Consider the following 6,155-nt stretch of genomic DNA (forward strand, 5'->3'; position numbering starts at 1 on the left):
GGCCCAATACGCCAAGCGGTCAGAAACAAACAGCTCCCTTGCAGGTGCTTGATGCGGCACGTTGTGTGGGTGTGTATCCGTCCGTGTAGATTGATGGACTGATGCGGTACAGCGCTGTCAAGGTCGGCCTCGGTGGAGGAGGCGGCTCGTGAAGGACGCTACAGGGCAGTGCCAGGCTAGGTGCACTGCGAGGCGACCGCGCGGTTGGAGGCAATCGCCCTCCGGCAACAACGGAGGGCGGAGGAGCGACACTCACAACAACGAGCGGAGCGCCAGGCGGGTAAAACGCAGCGAGTTGGCACAGTAAGGGGGTACAACTGGTGGTGCATCTGCCAGTCATCTCAGTCGGTCGACCCGTGGCTGCTGGGTCTGTCCCGTGGCCTCCTGCACCTAGCCTGTCACAGCAGACAACTCGTGGCACCTGGGTCTGTCCCGTGACCTCCTGTACCTAGCCTGGCACAGCAGTCAACCCATGGCACCTGGGTCTGTCCCGTGACCTCCTGTACCTAGCCTGGCACAGCAGACAACCCGTGGCACCTGGGTCTGTCCCGTGACCTCCTGTACCTAGCCTGGCACAGCAGACAACCCATGGCACCTGGGTCTGTCCCTTGACCTGACATTCATCATCTCAATAATCATCATCATCATCTCAATCATCATCATCATCATCTCAATCGTCATCATCTCAATCGTCATCATCATCATCTCAATAATAATCATCATCTCAATAATCATCATCATCATCTCAATAATCATCATCTCAATCATCATCTCAATCATCATCTCAATAATCATCATCATCTCAATCGTCATCATCATCTCAATAATAATCATCATCATCATCTCAATAATAATAATCATCATCATCATCTCAATCATCATCATCATCATCATCTTCTCCGTCATCTCAGCATCCTGCCGCGGTCATGGACGCCACACCAGAGGTCCAGAGCTCACGACCCCAATGTTCTGGGCGGGTGAACTCTGAACTCAAACATTCACAGCCCCGCGTCCACAGAGAACACGTGGAGGGCTCGTCGGGACCCCGACGCTGTGGACAGGTGGAGACGGGGCCCCGCGTGGGTACGGGACACGAGGAGGCCAACCCTCCCCAGCGAGGAGAGTGTCCTGTGTGCTACCACCGCTACGACAACATGTTCCGCACGCCCAAGCTGCTGACGTGCGGACACACGTTCTGCGTGGCGTGCCTGGCACGCGTCAGCCTCACCCAGGGCCCAGATGTGACCCACCTGCTCCTCACCGGGGTCATCGCACGCGTGGGTGGAGCCCGAAACGTCGGAGCCGGGCGCGGAAACGAGAGCGGAGCGGGAGTGGAACTCGGGCCGAGAGGCGGGCCTGGACTCCCGAGTGGAGCCGGACTCGTATCTCGCCTGGGACTGAGACTAAGACCCGGACGTGGGAGCGATCGAAGACCACGGACTGGATCGGGACCTGTGTCGGGACCCGGATCTGCGCTCGGGATCGGAAACGGAGCCGGACTGAAATCCGAACCAGGATTCAGACCCGGACCGGGATTGGGAATTGGGTCTGGGATCGACCAAAGACTCGGAGCTGGATCTGCACCTGGATGTGGAAATGGAACTGGACTCAACGCCACCACCACCACCACCACAACCACTGGCACCACGCCAACCACACGCACCACCACCGCCACCAACAATCAGACCACCACCATCACCGACAGTCACTCCCACACCACCGACACCACCGACACCACCACCACCACCACCGTGGCGGTGTTTGGCCCGCGCCCTCTGCCACGCCCGGCCTCCCTCTGCTGCCCTCTGTGCCGCCGCCCGAGCCGCCTGCCCCCCCGCGGGGCCCCGGGGCTGCCCTCCGACCCCGCGGAGATGGAGCGGCTCCTGCTGCTGCTGCCCCCCGCGGGGAGACGCCCACGACGTCTCGTGCTCAGGAGGGGACGCCTGTGGTGCCGGGGGCGGAGACCTCGCGGTGGCGCTGGTGGTGGTGGGAGATGTGGTGGTGGTGGTGGGAGATGTGATGGTGATGGGAGATGTGGTGGTGGTGGTGTCGGTGGTAGTGGTGGCGGTGGTGGGAGATGTGGTGGTGGTGGTGTCGGTGGTAGTGGTGGCGGTGGTGGGAGATGTGGTGGTGGGAGATGTGGTGGTGATGGTGACGGTGGTGATGGTGGTGGTGTCGGTGGTAGTGGTGGCGGTGGTGGGAGATGTGGTGGTGATGGTGGTGGAAGATGTGGTGGTGGTGGTGGAAGAAGTGGTGGTGGTGGCGGTGGTGGTGGTGGCGATGGTGGGAGATGTGGTGGTGGCGGTGGTGATGGGAGATGTGGTGGCGGTAGTGGTGGTGATGGTGGTGGGAGATGTGGTGGTGATGGTGGTAGTGGTGGTGATGGTGGTGGTGGCGGTAGTGGTGGTGGTGGTGGCGATGACGGCGGCGGTTGTTCTTGTTGTGCTCGTGGTGTCCGCACCGATCGTGGAGCACCACTACACTCGATCGGATCTCAAAGACCAGATCACGACCGTGATGACGACAACAACAACAACGATGATGACGACCACGACGACGTTTATGAAGACTACGATGATGGCGATGATGACGATGATGGCGACGATGATGATGGTGACGATGATGATGGCGACGATGATGATGATGGTGACGATGATGACGCGCACGGCGACTTGGTGCCAGTGTTCAGCATGGCCCTCTTCTCCGACCCGCCTCCCCGCTGGAGCGGCCACGTGGCCACGGCCACGCGCCACCGCCCCACGATGGAGCCGCCAGTCACCTCACTCCACGCGGAGGCCACGCGCGAAGGCCCCACGATGGAGCCACCCGTCACCTCGCTCCACATGGAGGCCACGCGCCACGGCCCCACGATGGAGCCGCCAGTCGCCTCGCTCCACGCGGAGGCCACACGTGACGGCCTCACGATGGAGCTGCCCGTCACCTCGCTCCACGCAGAGGCCACGCGTGACGGCCCCACGGTGGAGCTGCCCGTCACCTCGCTCCACGCAGAGGCCACGCGTGACGGCCCCACGATGGAGCCGCCAGTCACCTCGCTCCACGAGGAGGCCACGTGGACACCACGTGACCTTGGGGCTGCTGCTGCAGCCCTCCGGGACACCTTCCGCCAATCCTCTTGCTGCTGCCGAAGCCACCGCCGCTGCATCTGCTGCTGCTGTTGTTGTTGTTGCGTTCAACCGAGTAGCCGAGTTGGGATGATTCTCGCTGTGCTGCTGCTGCTGTTGCTGGTGCTGCTGTGCGCGCTGGCTGTGGTGCTGGCTGTGGTGATGACCCTGGGTGGTGGTGGTGGTGGTGTCAAAGCCAAAGATCCTGGCGCTGGGTCTGCAGGAGGTGGTAGAGGTGGTGGTGGTGGTGGCGGTGGCGGTGGGGTGAGGATGAGAGTGCGTGGGGTTGGTGGTGGTGGAGATGGTTTCATTGCGAAGGGGTCGTGAGGTTGGTAGAGGTGGTGGTGGTGGTGGTCGTGGCGGTGATGCAGGTGGTTGTGGTGGTTGTGGTGGAGGTGAGGGTTGTGGTGATTGTGAAGGTTGTGGCGGTGGTGGTGGTTGGGGCAGTCTTGGTGGTGGCGGCAATGGCAGTGGAGGTGATGGTGGTTGTGGCAGTGGTGGTGGTGGTTGTGGCAGTGGTGGTGGTGGTTGTGGCAGTGGTGGTGGTGGTTGTGGCAGTGGTGGTGGTGGTTCTGGCGGTGGAGGTTGTGGCGGTGGTGGTGGTTGTGGCAGCGGTTGTGGCAATGGTTGTGGCAGTGGTGGTGGCAATGGTGGCAGTGGTGGTGGCAATGGTGGTGGAGGTGGTGGTTGTGGCAGTGGTGGTGGAGGTTGTGGCGGTGGTGGTGGTTGAGGTAGTGGTGGTGGAGGTGGTGGTTGTGATTATGGTGGTGGTGGTGGCGGCAATGGTAGTGGAGGTGATGGTGGTTGTGGCAGTGGTGGTTGTGGTGCTTGTGGTGGTGGTTGTACGTGAAGGAGGTTGTGGCGAATTTCGAAGCGGTGATGTTGACGTTCACAAACATGAACAGACGCGAGCTTGCTGGCCTGTCCCAGAACGGAAGCTGTCATATTTACGAAAAGATTGAGCAGAGTATTATTGTATCTTGTGCAAATGTAATGGCAGCTACGTCATAAACCACCTCGCTTCATGTCACTGTAGCACTCTATATAACTGACCTTCAAATTTCGATTTAAAGCTTTCGTGACTGCAGGGATTCATCTTCTTGGTTCTTTCGGTAAAGTCATCACGTAGAATGGAAGTAATAAAATAATAAAAGTAAAACATAATAAAATATAATAAAAAATAAATAAACATTTATTTCCCTTCTACTTGACTTTACCAAAAAAATATCTGAACGTATCTTAACATCTTAACAAAAGCTTAACATCTGAACATCTTAAAACACGATTTAAAGCTTTCGTGACTGCAGGGATTCATCTTCTTGGTTCTTTCGGTAAAGTCACGTAGAATGGAAGTAATAAAATAATAAAAATAAAACATAATAAAATAATTCTCACGACGTTTCGGCCACAACGCATGCAGCCGTCCTCTTCTCGACAGACCTGTTCTCCACCTGAGGACGGCTGCTTGCGTTGTGGCCGAAACGTCGTGAGAATTATTTTATTATGTTTTATTTTTATCATTTTATTACTTCCATTCCACGTGACTTTACCGAAAGAACCAAGAAGATGACCTTCAATTTGTTCAAATTCACTGCTCTGCTACTTAATATTCTCTTCTGCTTTCGGTCGCTGGGGTTGAAATGAATTGGACGGCGATACAAAATCTGGAAAATCACCGAGAGATGTTTATTTTACCAAAATGTAGAAGCATAAATTAAATGACGACACCAAATCCACTTTTGTTGCTGCGTAGAATTATTGATTCGAGTAACTTTCAACGAAGAAACTTAAAGCGAATTTGCGAAAAAATCAATATTTTCGCTCGACTTTCTGCTGCTTGAGTGTCAACATCCACGCGCTCATGAATATTAATGAGGGGGGTGTGGCATGTGGAGTGACGTCACGCGCTCATGAATATTAATGAGGGGGGTGTGGCATGTGGAGGGACGTCACGCGCTCGTGAATATTTATAAGGGGGGGTGTGGAATGTGTAGTGACGTCACGCGCTCATGAATATTAATGATGGGGGGTTGTGTGGCGTGTGGAGTGACGTAACCCCCTCTCCCTCCCCATCTCCCCCCCCCTCTCCCTCCCCCCTTTCCCCCCCCTCCCTCCCCCCTTCCTTCCCCATCACCGTGACTTTCAGAACGTCAGCCCGTGGACAGCTCCCCCTGCTGCTGACGATGATGAGTCAGGATCCTTCCCTCCCCTCCCTCCCTCCCCCCTCCCTCCCTCCACCCCTCTCCCTCCACCCCTCTCCCTCCACCCCTCTCTTCCTATCTCCCTCCCTCCACCCCTCTCCCTCCACCCCTCTCTTCCTATCTCCCTCCCTCCACCCCCTCCACCCCTCTCTTCCCTCCTCCCCTCCCTCCTCTCCCTTCCCTCCTCTCCCTCCCCTCTCTCTTTTCCCCTCCCTCCACCCCCTCCCCCCTCCACCCCCGCCCCCTCCCCCTTCCCTCCCCCCCCCCTCCCTCCACCCCTCCCTCCCTTCCCTCCCCCCCGCCCTCCCTCCTCCCCCACCCCACCCCTCCCCCCCTCCCTTCCCCCTCCCCCCACCCCCCCTACCCCACCCCACCCCTCCCCCCCACCCCTCCCCCCTTCCTCCCCCTTCCCTCCCCCCACCCCTCCCCCCTCCCACCCACCCCTCCCCCCTCCCCACCGAGTCTCGGGGAACCGGATCCCAACTCCGGCGCTGGTCACCTTCGTTTCGCCGGCGTCCGCGTGACTTGAAGGTGAGCGGGCGACGCTTCGCTACAGCTGCTGCTGCCACTCATCAGCAACATCATCATCATCAACATCATCAGCCAGCAGTAGAATCAGCAACATCATCATCAGCAACATCATCATCATCAGCCGGCAGTAGAATCAGCATCATCATCAGCAACATCATCAGCGGGCAGTAGAATCAGCAACATCATCATCAGCAACATCATCACCAGCAGCAGCCGTGGCCTATCAACTGCTGGACGAAGGCATCCAACCAAATCTCACAAGCGACGATTTGAAGCACTTGGCAAGTGATACTCCCATCAT

General features: G+C 57.7%; 1 protein-coding gene across 2 annotated transcripts in view; it reads left to right on the forward strand.

The window, feature by feature from the left end:
- The first annotated feature begins 5,767 nt into the window (after positions 1-5,767).
- SLC31A1 (solute carrier family 31 member 1) overlaps positions 5,768-6,155 on the forward strand; it is an 18,524-nt gene continuing 18,136 nt past the window's right edge. The window contains exon 1 of one of the 2 annotated variants that reach the window (XM_078883011.1): positions 5,768-5,854. The gene's annotated coding sequence lies outside the window, so the exon portion shown is untranslated. The remainder of the gene's footprint in view (positions 5,855-6,155) is intronic. The other variant, XM_078883012.1, reaches the window with a different exon arrangement.

The sequence above is a fragment of the Lampetra fluviatilis genome, chromosome 68 (assembly GCF_964198595.1).
Source record: "Lampetra fluviatilis chromosome 68, kcLamFluv1.1, whole genome shotgun sequence".
Classification (NCBI taxonomy): Eukaryota; Metazoa; Chordata; class Hyperoartia; order Petromyzontiformes; family Petromyzontidae; genus Lampetra; species Lampetra fluviatilis.